This window comes from Amblyomma americanum, chromosome 1 (assembly GCF_052857255.1).
Source record: "Amblyomma americanum isolate KBUSLIRL-KWMA chromosome 1, ASM5285725v1, whole genome shotgun sequence".
NCBI lineage: Eukaryota > Metazoa > Arthropoda > Arachnida > Ixodida > Ixodidae > Amblyomma > Amblyomma americanum.
The window spans coordinates 467,703,360-467,715,823 of NC_135497.1; positions in this window are offsets into that span (position 1 = coordinate 467,703,360).

Sequence of the window (12,464 nt, forward strand, 5' to 3'; positions counted from 1 at the left end):
TCCTCAAAAATGGAACCGTTGCACTGGCTTGGGCTGCCTCGTTGACCGGTGCTAGACTTGCTGCGAAGCTTCGGCAGGACTGAAGGTAGGTTAAAGAGGAGAGGTGCGAGGTTGAATGTTGTTGCCCGCAATTTGGGCTGTATCAGGAGAATCATCTGGGGCGGCCGCTTCCAAGGGAGTAATTGCATTGGCGGCCGTACTGGGACCTGGCGTCTGGTTGGACCCTGGACCACCAGCAGTCGTATCGGTGACCGGAAACCTTGGTGATGAATCCAAGCGGCCGCGCACCTGCTTGACGTGCCGCTTGACGATGGCAGTGGAGTCTCTACGGTTACCATCCGTGCTCCTGTCGCCGATTTGACATAACCAGGGATCCACTTCTCCCCCTGTCCGTAATTGCGGACGTACACGCTGTTGTCTGGCGGCAGTGTCCAGTCGTGGCTCCCCTCATTTGGACCTGCAACATTCACAGGGAAGCAGGTGTCTAGACGCGATCTTATTCGATACCCTAGGAGGATCTCTGAAGGTGATTTCCCAGTCTTCACAGGTGCTCGTCTATAATTGAACAGCAGGTGTACCAATTTCTCGTCGATATCGCCGCCCTTTATTTTCTGAATACCCTCCTTTATCGTTCGCAGCGCCCTTTCAGCAGCTCCGTTTGACTGGGTGAAAAGGTGCCGTGCACAGACGCGAAATTTTTTTTTTTGCTGTAAATGTGAAAAATTCCTTACTCGTGAACTGTGTGCCATTGTCAGATACTATTGTACGTGGCACACCAAAACGGGCAAACATGCTCCTCAGAGCCCTTGTGCATTCTACGTTTGCATGTTTCATAGGAATCGCTTCGATCCATTTGGAGTGCGCGTCCACTACCACAAAGATAATCTTCCCGGTTACGGGTCCTGCGAAGTCGATATGGATCCGAGACCACCGTTCTTCAGTCTTCAGCCAGTTTAGGGGAGGTGAAGCCGGGGGAATAGGTAAATTTGCTATGCAATTTCCACAATTGGCCGCGCGCTCCTCTATGCCGCGGTCAAGACCTGGCCACCAAAATAGGGAGCGTGCCACGGCTTTCATAGCCGATGATACTTGGTGGGTTTCGTGAAGAAGTTGCAGGAAGCGCTCTCTGCCGTCATTTGGTATGACGACGCGATTTCCCCAGTATACGAGGTCGTGGGCCAGGGACAATTCTAATCTACGCACATAATAACGTGCGAAATCGGGCTTTATGTTTGTCTTGCTTGGTGGCCAACCGCGCAGCACGTAATGTTGAACATTACACAATGTCGAAGTCGACGGCCGTTAGATTCTTCAGTTCACGCGTTAAGACCACATCTTCATCTAAGTTTTCGAGTGCAAGCACGTATTCCGGGGGCTCACCTTCACCTCCGTCTCTGGTGGTCTGCTGTGGCAGCTGCTGAGAGCATCCGAGTTGAGTAGCTGTTTCCCAGGAATATACTGAAGCTTGTAATTGGTAATTGTAGCCTTAGAGGTACAGCGCCCAGCGTTGAATTCACGCAGCCGCCATAGTCGGTGTCTGGCGGTCATGTCTCAGCACGCTGACGAGCGGTTGACGATTCGTGACCAACGCAAATTCACGACCTAGAAGATAGTCCCGGGATTTGGTTACACTGAAAATCAGCGCCAACGCTTTACGTTCTAACTGGGAGTAGTTCCGCTCTGCTTTGTTCAGTGTTCTTGAGCGAAAACCAATAGGTCTATATACGTTGTTGCTAGAATGAAACAGACCTGCTCCGACCCCGAGCGAAAACAGAACTGCTCCAATCCCGAGCGACGACGCATCACACTCTAGCTTGAGTTTCTTTGTAGAGTCGAAATTTACAAGAATTGGAGCACTTTTCTGACGTTCTTTCGCTGCATCAAACGAAGCCTTTTGCGGCGCTTTCCATTGCCACCGCGCGTTTTTTTTCAGTAGTTGATACAGCGGTGCTAGGTAAGTTGACATGTTTGGCAAAAATTTTGCGTAGAACGTCAACATTCCGATAAATTACCGCAGTTCGGTCACGTTCCGCGTATAAGGTGTGCGCATAATAGCTTCCACGTTGTTTTCGATTGAATGCAGGCCCTCGCCTTCAATGCGACGTCCGAGGTATATAAAAGCCGGTTGTCGAAATTTGCATTTGTCATACCGCAACTTCACTCCGTGATCCCGAAAACGCTCTAAGATAATTTTCAATCGCTCTCCGTTATCGCCTTTCTTCTCGGACACGATTACATCATCAAGGTAAGCTTGCACGCCGTGTAAACCACTGATAATCGTGTCGATTTTTCTCTGAAAAATCAACGGTGCAGACGACATTCCGAACGAAAGCCGATTATACCAAAATAAGCCTTTGTGGGTATTGATAACACAAGGTTTGCATGCGGCTTCGTCTAGAGGTACCTGACTGTAAGCGTATCGCAAGTCGAGGGTGCTGAAACATTCACCGCCACTTAAAACTGTGAACCTATTCTCGAATACAAGAATAGGATTTTGTTCGGATGCGCAAACTGGGTTCAATGTAGCTTTAAAATCGCCACAAATCCGTGCCGATCCATCTTTGTTTAGCACCGGCACTATGGGCGTTGCCCAATCCGAATGGCTGACTGGCGATAAGACGCCAAGGAAAACGAGTCGGTCTAGCTCCAAAGCTACCTTGTCGCATAGGGCACAAGGAAAAGATCTCACCTTACAAGACTTTGGTATTGCTCCATATTTGAGGTGCAGGTTTGATGGAAGACCCTTCATTAGGCCGAGTTCCGAGGTGAAGATATCCTGGTAGTCTGTGAAAATGGCCTTTAACCTTGCAGGTGTCCGTTTCGCTGGTTTCTGTGGCTCCGCAGGCCAGAGTCACATGTAGCACCGGAGCGCCAGCGTTGTCCAGCAGCGTCAGCAGGTCCCTTCCGCACAGCATTGGCCCTTCGCAGTCGAGCACCGTGAGGTGTTGTGTTGTGTTTTATGGCACATAGGCAGCTAAGGCCATCATGCGCCAAGCTCAAGGTATAGAAATGGTTTTCTGCAGAATGTTTAGGATTATGAAAAATCGTCCATAGTGTAGATGGCCTAAAAATATTGAACTGCCTGGCAAAAAACAGAGAAGAAGAAATCTGGAAACAGCTAATGGTTAAAGCAACAGAGAAGGTAAGGTAGTCTCAACGGCTATCCTTGGCTGGGCAAGGATCCTGAGTCTTCCAAGTGATCAAATAAAAAGCATCAGCCTTCTTCTCAGGAATGAGAAAGTGGCTGAGGTGTACCATGCAATAAAGCGAACCAGTGGTTCAAAATTTAGTTTTTCGAGTCACCCTGCTTCTTTTAAAAAGCTAAAAACAGATCAAAATTTAGTTTTTCAAGTAACCCTGCTTGTTTTAAAAAGCTAAAAACAGAATGTATGTTAACAATGGCATTATCATCTAAGAGAAGTGCTGGATGAAAAGGAATGTATTCATTATAAAATTGAGTAAAATACTTTTTCTTAGTGTTTCAAGTTTCACACATGAAAATAAAATGTGATTAACAGTAAGATCATCTCCGCATTCGCAAATAGGTTTGTCCTGCTTTCTTAGCAGGAAGTTGTGCGTAAGGTGCGTGTGGCCTATACAGAGACGGAATAAATTCACTTCCTTAAAACGTTTATTTATTTATTTATTTATTTATTTATTTATTTATTTATTTATTTATTTATTTATTTATTTATTTATTTATTTATTTCAGTACCCTCAGGGCCCGAGGGCATTACAGAGGGGAGTGGGGTACAATAGACAAAATAACAAAGGAACAGCAGTCACAAGTAACACAAAAATGTGAACAAGAATATGGCTCGCGCAAATCAGTAGGTTGCAGCAAATACAATCAAACAAATTAACAGTTATTTAACATGAAATTATGAGCAAAGAATAAAAGTAAGCATAAAAGTAAGCATACCACGCAAACAAGTATACCACGCAGACCAGGTCTGTTTTAACTACCACATAAGCTGAAAAGAATAAACGGCAGGGCGCATGAATTACATGTACTATGTTACCATCAAGTTAGTTAAAGCCGATTTAAACACAGAATGGTCACTTATTTCGACGACCGATCGGGGAAGGTGATTCCATTGTGCCGATGTGCTGGGGATGAATGAGTTGTAAAAGTGGGTTGTTTGGCATGAAAGAATACCAGTTTTATGACGATGATCGATCCGAGCTGAAACGTAGCAAGGTGGCGTTATAAATTTTCTCTTAAGGATGGGGTTATCGTAGTAAATCTTATGGAATAGACAAAGGCGGGATATATTTCTACGTTGCGACAATAGTGGGAGTGAAAAGCTTGATTTCATGGCACTGACACTAGAGTTACGGTGATAATTCGAGAGAATGAAACGGGCCGCACGGTTCTGTATAGATTCGAGTTGGTATATTAGTGTCTCTTGATAGGGGTCCCAGATAGATGCAGCATATTCTAGTTTACTACGAACCAACGACTTGTAGAGAAGCAGTTTTACGGAGCTAGAAGTAATATTAAAGTTACGGCGTATGTAACCCAGCATGCGGTTAGCGTTATTGCTTACATAGTCTATGTGTACTTTCCAAGAAAGATTATAGGAAATGAAGACACCTAACTATTTGTAAAAAGGCACAGACTCAAGGCTACAATTATTAAGACGATATGAAGGCAATGTTGTGTTACGACGAGAAACCCGCATGTGCTTGCACTTTTTTATGTTTAGTTCCATGTTCCATTTGTTAGTACATTCAAGAGCATGATCAATATCTGATTAAAGAAGAGCTATATCAGAGTCACTGTTAATTTCGCGGTATATGACGCAGTCATCAGCAAAAAGATTTATTGTTGAACATAGTTTGTTTCCGGGAAAATACTTTGAGTATATTCAAAGACTGGGAGGCTTTCTTTTTTAGATCACTAATATGTGGTAGGAACGTCAGCTTTTTATCAAAGATAATGCCCAGAAGTTTTACTTAATTTTTTTAGGCAGTTCGATTTTGTTTAAATGTAAGCTGGGGTTGGATTGTCGACCTCGTTTTAGTGAGAACAGCACGCCCACTGTTTTCTGTGTGGAGAACTGGAATCTATTTTTGTCTGCCCATGTCTCTAGTTTGTTATTATTAGCTGTGTTAGTCTTTCCTATGTTGCTACATTTGATGATGCACAAGCTATTTGAAGGTCGTCGACATAGACTGAGTACATCATAGACTTTGGGAATATTTTCCTTATGGAATTCATCTTTACAATAAACAGTGTCGTGCTTAAAATACACCCCTGAGGAACCCCGTTCTCTTGAACGAAGTTCCTGGAAAGGGTTGATCCCAAGCGTACTTGAAATGAGCGGTCGGAAAGGAAGTCATTTAGGCAGTTCAACATCCTGCCGCGGATGCCTAGGTCCACAAGGTCGCGGAGGATCCCAATCCTCCAGGTTGTATCATACGCCTTTTCCATGTCGAAGAAAACGGCAAGACAATGCTCTTTGTGTATAAAAGCTTCTCTTATTGTGTTTTATAGACGAACTAAATGGTCTGTCGTTGAGCATCCCTTTTTATAACCGCATTGATGGGCATCAAGAAGTTCGCGGGTTTCAAGGACAAAACTTAATCTTATATTAAGGACACTTTCAAAAGATTTCGCGAGACAGCTTGTGAAGGCCATCAGCCTATAGCTACTTGGGGAAGATGGTGGTTTCCCAGGTTTCAGGAGTGGCACTATGACGGGTTTCTTCCAATCCTTAGGTATTTTTCCTTATGTGAACATTTTGTTTAAAAAATTCAAGAGTGCTTCGAAGGCAGGCAGGGAAAGATGGGCAAGCATTTTGTAGTGTATCTGGTCGTGTTCAGGAGCAGTTTTTTTGCCGGCATACAGTACTTTAGTTATTTCTTAGATGGTAATTAGACAATTGTATTTTTCATTTACCCCTCCACTTGATGGGAGCCTGTGTTATTCGGCCATGCTATTGTATTTCAAAAATGACTCGCTATAGTGTGATGAATTTGAAAGTGCAGCAAAGTGCTCCCCCAATTGTCTGCCTGTTCTCCTATATTTGTTTGTGTACCGGGTGTTGTCAAAAAAGAAACTGTGAAGGGTGAGTAGTTGCCATTTAATTTTCTATCTTGCTCCCACATTTTCTTCGATGGGGTTGAGCTATTTATAGAATTCACATGAGCTCTCCAGGATGTTTTTTCGGCATGACACCGAATATACCGTGCTTGTGCTCTGGCCTTTTTGAAAAGGATAAGGTTCTCTCTCATGTGTTGGGTATCTGCGAGACTCCCCATGCTTTATTTTGCCGTTTTTTTGCTTCCTTGAATTCACGTGTGTACCACACTTTGTGGTTCTGACGGGCCACTCCTGATGACTTTGGGATTTATAAGTGTGCGGCTGTAAGGATGCATGATGTGAATGCCTCATTTATTTCGTCTATGCCGAGATTTTTTAAAGCAATATTCTACAAACTGGCCTGTTCTCTAAACAATTCCCAGTTAGCTAAATGTAACTTCCAATGGCGTGGTTTTGTCGGGATGACTGTTGGTGAAGATGACAGGCTTATTATGACTGGAAGGTTATCGATCCCATAGATGTTGTCAAGAACATCCTATTTAAAATCGGTAAAAACACTTGGTGAACAAAACGATAAATCTAGGCAGCTCATTTTCTCACTGCTTGGAGAACAGTAAGTCTCTTTTCCTGTGTTCAGAAGGCAGACATTGTTGCAGAGGACAAAATCTTCTAAAATCCGGCCTCTGACATCCGTTTGTTTGCTTCCCCAAAAAGTGGAGTGAGCATTAAAATCCCCAACTAAAGGATACGGCTCTGGAAGTTGTATTAAAAGACTTTAAATCGTGAAGTGTGACTGGTGAGGTTCAATGTATATGGAACATAATGTTGTCTTAAAATCTAGGACAGTGACAGAAACTGCCCCCTATGAGGCTTTTAGGTCAATTTTTCGAGTAGCAACTCCACCCTGGACAACTACAGCAGTGCCTCCAGAGAGCCTGCTTGAGGTCTTTCAATCACATCGAAAGACTTCATACTTTTTAAGAATATTTTTTTTCTGAGGTCCTAGGTCAGTCTCCTCGAGACACAATGCTACCGGGGAGAATGAATATAAAATACCTGTTACGTCAGTGTAGTTGTTTAAATGTCCACGACAGTTTCAGTAAACTAGAAAAGCCATGATTGTAAACTAGTTAAGGATAAGTTTTAGAAACTAGGTTTGTCGGTCTTTTGGACCTGTTATAGGGACTTTATCTCTTTTTTTGCCTTCAAGAGAGCTTTGCCGCAGCTGCAGCGGGGGCGAGGGAGGAGTTGTGTCCATCACCTCACGAGATGTGCGGGAGGACCACGGCGTCGCCGCGGGTGTCCGCGTTTCAGACCTCCCCTGACGGGGGGGGGGGGGGGCGGGAAGTCGCATGGGATGCCGGCCCATGGACCGGCGCTTCCTGCTTCCGAGGTGACAGAGCAGCCTTCGCTGTCCCTGCCTGGGGCGTGGAAGGCCCTGCCATCGGCTCGATAGAAGCCGACTCGGTAGGTGCCAGAGTGCAGTGTGGTGCTACGCCCCTGCGCACCAGATCAGCGAAGCTGGATTTCGCTGTGAAGGAGAATTGGTTGGTGAGGGCAAATCGCCTTCTCGCTTCTATAAATGAAATGTTTTCTTTGGTCTTTAAGGTGATTATCTCATTTTCCTTTTTCCAGGACGGACACGCCTTGGAGTATGCAGCATGGTCTCTTTCACAGTTTGCGCAGCGTAGTGCTTCGTCGCATTCCTCAGAACGGGGGTCCTTCGAAGCGCATTTCGCGCAAGTTTTTCGGCCGCGGCAACTTTGTGAGCCGTGGCCAAACTTCTGGCAATTGAAACATCGGCGGGCATTTTGTACGTAATGTCTGACGTTGACCTTTAGATATCCAACTTCGATAGTTTCGGGCAAGGTGCTGGTGTTAAATTTAAGGACCATATGTTTAGTATTTATTTCCTTGTCCTTGCGAATTTTGATTCTCTGAACGTCAATTATATTTTGGTCATATGGTCCTTGAAGCATTTCGGCTTCTGTCAGATGAATAAAGTCACTTTCAGAGATTACGCCTCGTACTGTGTTGAGAGATCGGTTGGGAGTCACGGAAACAGAGATGTCCCCTATAGACGCGATGTTTGAGAGTGTGGAACACTGTATGTTGTCACGTAATTCAAGCAGCAAGTCACCGCTGGCCATTTTTGAGACCTTGTAGCCGGGGCCCAAGGTCTCGGTTAAGCGTTTGGACACGAGAAATGGGGATATTATACGGGCTTGCTTTTCTTCACATTGACTGTGTATGACATGGAACTTCGTGAAAGTTGGTTTCTTTTTGGCAAAAAATCTGCTGCTTCATTCCGCCCTCTCTTGAGAGAGCGATATGGTTGTGAAAGAGGGGGAGCCATAAAAATTGTAATTATTCTGTCATGGTGCCAGCCACCCACCACGGAGTCCAACAAGGGGACGGGTCAGGAACTCGAAAGCAAGTCCTACCCACGCCAGGTGTACACCTCAACTATAACCAAATATGACGGAACTCAGGGTAGTTGGTAACACAAGGTTCACCCTCGCCGCCAGTAAAAAAGTAAAAACCAAGAAGTGAGTAGGATATAGGAGAGTTGTGAGAAAGGGGTAGCAAAGTGAAAGATAGAAGGGAGGACAGGAAAAGGCGAGTGCCGATTTCCCCCGGTTGGGTCAGGCCGAAGGTGCCGTCTACAGGAAGTGGGGCGAAAGTGGTGTGTCGCCTCACGAGGGGTCTTAAAGGTCCAAACGCTCGGCATCGGCTCAACCACCAGGATCCCCTTTTCCCCGGACACGGTGATGCCACGCACGACGAAGCGCGGGTGCTCGAGTCCGTGGTAATGCACCGTTCACCATCATCCCCCTGCGGGGATGTCCCTGCGGATGCTCGGGAACCCGTGATGTCGCCACTTACCAAAGCCTGCAAGCTGCCGACGCCCCCCTTCGGGGAGCACCGTGAGGGGACAGTCACGAGCACGTCTCTGAAGCCGAAACCTAATGTCAGGTCACCCACCACCGGTAACCGCCCTGCGTAGCACGACAACTTCACCTGTGACGGCTTCAAGGCAGGCCAATAGTTTTGATGCTTCCTGTACAGTTCCCGAGAAATGACACACACTAGCGACCCGGTGTCGACTTCCATTGCTACTTGAACGCTGTCCCATATAAATGAGCGGTGGATTGGTGATAATAATAATAATAATTGGTTTTTACGGAAAGGAAATGGCGCAGTATCTGTTTCATATATCGTTGGACACCTGAACCGCGCCATAAGGGAAGGGATAAGGGAGGGAGTGAAAGAAGAAAGAAAAAGGTGCCGTAGTGGAGGGCTCCGGAATAATTTCGACCACCTGGGGATCTTTAACGTGCACTGACATCGCACAGCACACGGGCGCCTTAGCGTTTTTCCTCCATAAAAACGCAGCCGCCGCGGTCGGATTCGAACCCGGGAACTCCGGATCAGTAGTCGAGCGCCCTAACCACTGAGCCACCGCGGCGGGTATGGTTTGGTGGCTCGAGAAATTTTTTATGCTCCGAAACCAATTTCCAAAGGTGGGCTTCGTCACTGCCATCGTCCATTGGCGTGGTTTCCGTTTTTGCCAGTGCATCTGTGTGCATCGCTCTGCCAGCTAACCTTCCGCGGTTAGAGTGGCTTTGACATTTCTTAGCAAGGTGTCCCCGCCGCCCGCAGCGATAACAACGTGCTTTTGCTCATCCGCAACTGACATCGTCGTGTTTCGAGCTGCCACACCTGCATTCGAGATGCTCTTCAACCTTTCTGTATACCGCGGAGGGCGTTTTTCGAGCCGCCTACAATTTCAATAGAGCCTTTGGCTCTGATGGCATTTTCAAAGCGTCATTCTCAGCAGTTTCAACCGAAATTGCGAGTGCTTTAACCTTCGCTAGCGTGAGGTCGCCCTTTGCCAGAAGATGCTACTGTAGGGCCCCTGACCGAACACCGTACGCAATACGAGCCCTGAGCAGCCGCTCCAGGGCGTTGCCAAAATTGCAGTTATCGCCGTGTTTCCACCAGGAATTGCGTGAAAGATTCCCCATCCATCTGGCAGCGATTAAAAAACTTAAAACTCTCAGTTATTTCTCGTCGCTTCGGATCATAGTACTCGCTCAGTACCTCGACAACTTCCGCGAAGCTCAAAGCTTTAGGGGCTCGCGGTGCGACCTTGCCGGCTAATACTTGCACGGTGTGTGTGCTCAATGCTGCCACGAGCAGTGCTCTCTTCGTGGCCGAATCGGTGATTTCGTTAACTTCAAAGTAGGCCTCTGCCTTAATGAGATACGGCTTCCACTTATCTGTACCCTCGTTGAATGCAGGTAGCATACGATGAGCCATGCTTGTCGTCTGTGAGGCTGCCTTCATGGAGGCCGATTCCAGGTCTTCTTTCACCGCCTGTGGGGTGTCATGGCTCGTCGCAACTGTTGCATAGACACTTCCTGCGGCTCGGACCGTTACGAGGCACCGACAGCTCGAACATAAAAGACGTTTAATTGGGGCGTGTGATGGCTTTTATCCCCTGAAGTGGAAAGGGAAGTGGGAGCGGAAAGAAGGAATGGAAGTGTTCGGCGCACGCGCAGCACTCTAGCATGACGAAGACACAACGATGTGGTTTTTAATGTATTAATTAGCTGGCAAAAACAAATTCGTGGCCCTGACTGTGTAACCACACAGTGGCGGTTTTTAGCAGCGGATATGACATAACTTAGTGCGCGCTTGATGATTGGACAGAGTAAATATACTGCAAATTGCGTTAATAACTAGAGATATGTTTTGTCAAGTTTTTGTGTTTTATATTACATTAACAAAACCAACTAGTTTCCCCTATTAAAAGCACTCTAAATCAAGTAAAACAAAAACACACCACCAGAGGCTCTAGCTACTTTTTTCATCCAAGGACTTTGCGCCTTTCTGTAAACATCCTACGACCTAGAACTAAACATTTGTGGCTACTCTCTATGTATCGGAGAGCGGCTTTGAGGAATCGATCCGATCGAGCCATTGCACTCTATAAGCGTTCGTTTCGGTCCCAAGGAAGGATGCGTTCGTTTCACATTTAGCACGCAGCGCGCATCGTCAGCTTATGGAGGATCACCGGGCGGTGGCGCCAGATGGCGCCACGTTCCCATCAATTGAGCGCGCTCCTTGCTCGCCGTGACCAACCAGCGCGCTAGGAGCGACGGGCGATGGTTGGCAGTAGCGGTACGCACTATGCTAAATGTGTCTGATATCTTGCGCAGGCTGTCACACCGCCGCAGTATCTCGCGCTCGAGTTCGGATCCATAAGAGAACGTCACTGATTAGTGTTCTCGTCTGCGCCATCAACGTGACGGTGAAGCATCGTTGGGTCAGCTGGGCGCTGGCATGGTTGTTGTAAACATGCAAACGGCGGTGCCAGCCTTGGCATGAACGCGTTACAGAGAACAGGCAACCATAGAGTGCATACTTCCGCCACGTACTAAGAAAGGCTCTTTTGATTGGTCGCACTAAGTGTCGCCATTGGGAGAGTGAAATGGGAATGGGAAGCTGCGCTAAAATCGAGTTGAGGGCAGCATTTTGTTTGCTTGTATTTTGAAATTGTTTCATTGAATAACTCCCGTTAATAAGCATCGAATTCTTTTTGAGTCAGCATCTGTGGGACATAAATAATTCATCAGAAGCATAACCGGCATCCGTTCAAACGGTGTTTCGCAGCCCCTTTAAGGACAACGCAGCGAGCCTTGGAAAAAAAAAAGTTAGGTGTAACGTTAGGAGACCGGAAGCGGGCAGAGTGGGTGAGGGAACAAACACGGGTTAATGACATCCTATTCGAAATCAAGAGGAAGAAATGGGTTTGGGCAGGGCATGTGATGCGAAGGCAAGACAACCGCTGGTCCTTAAGGGTAACGGAGTGGATTCCAAAAGAAGGCAGCACTAGCAACGAATGGCAGAAAGTTATGTGGGCGGATTAGTTTAGGAAGTTTACAGGGATACGGTGGCTGCAGCTGGCAAAGGACAGGGTTAATGAGAGAGGCCTTTGCCCTGCAGTGGGTGCAGTCAGGCTGATGATGATAATGATGAAGATAGACGCCGTGCTCATATACTTTGGTCGGCATTCTTGGCGATATGAAGCCCTCAGTTACCTTCCTTCCAGTTTTACCTCTTGCCTTTGCAAAAACCAGTTTTCAAGGGCAGGGCAGCAGCCATATTTCTTACATTTATTACAGTGCATTGCCAAATGGGCATACTACCACACGGTAGGCGAATCTCGGCATGTATTCTAATTTGTGTTCCTTTTGAAAACGTCCCTTCCAGCGACACCTGATTGGCCAAAATGCCAAAAGAAGATGTGCATCTACTTCCGCCATTTTGGGCAGTCAGGTGTTACCGAATGGAATTTAGAAAAAAAACAATGCGCAAAACAAACAAACCAGGAGAAAGACAGACGAAA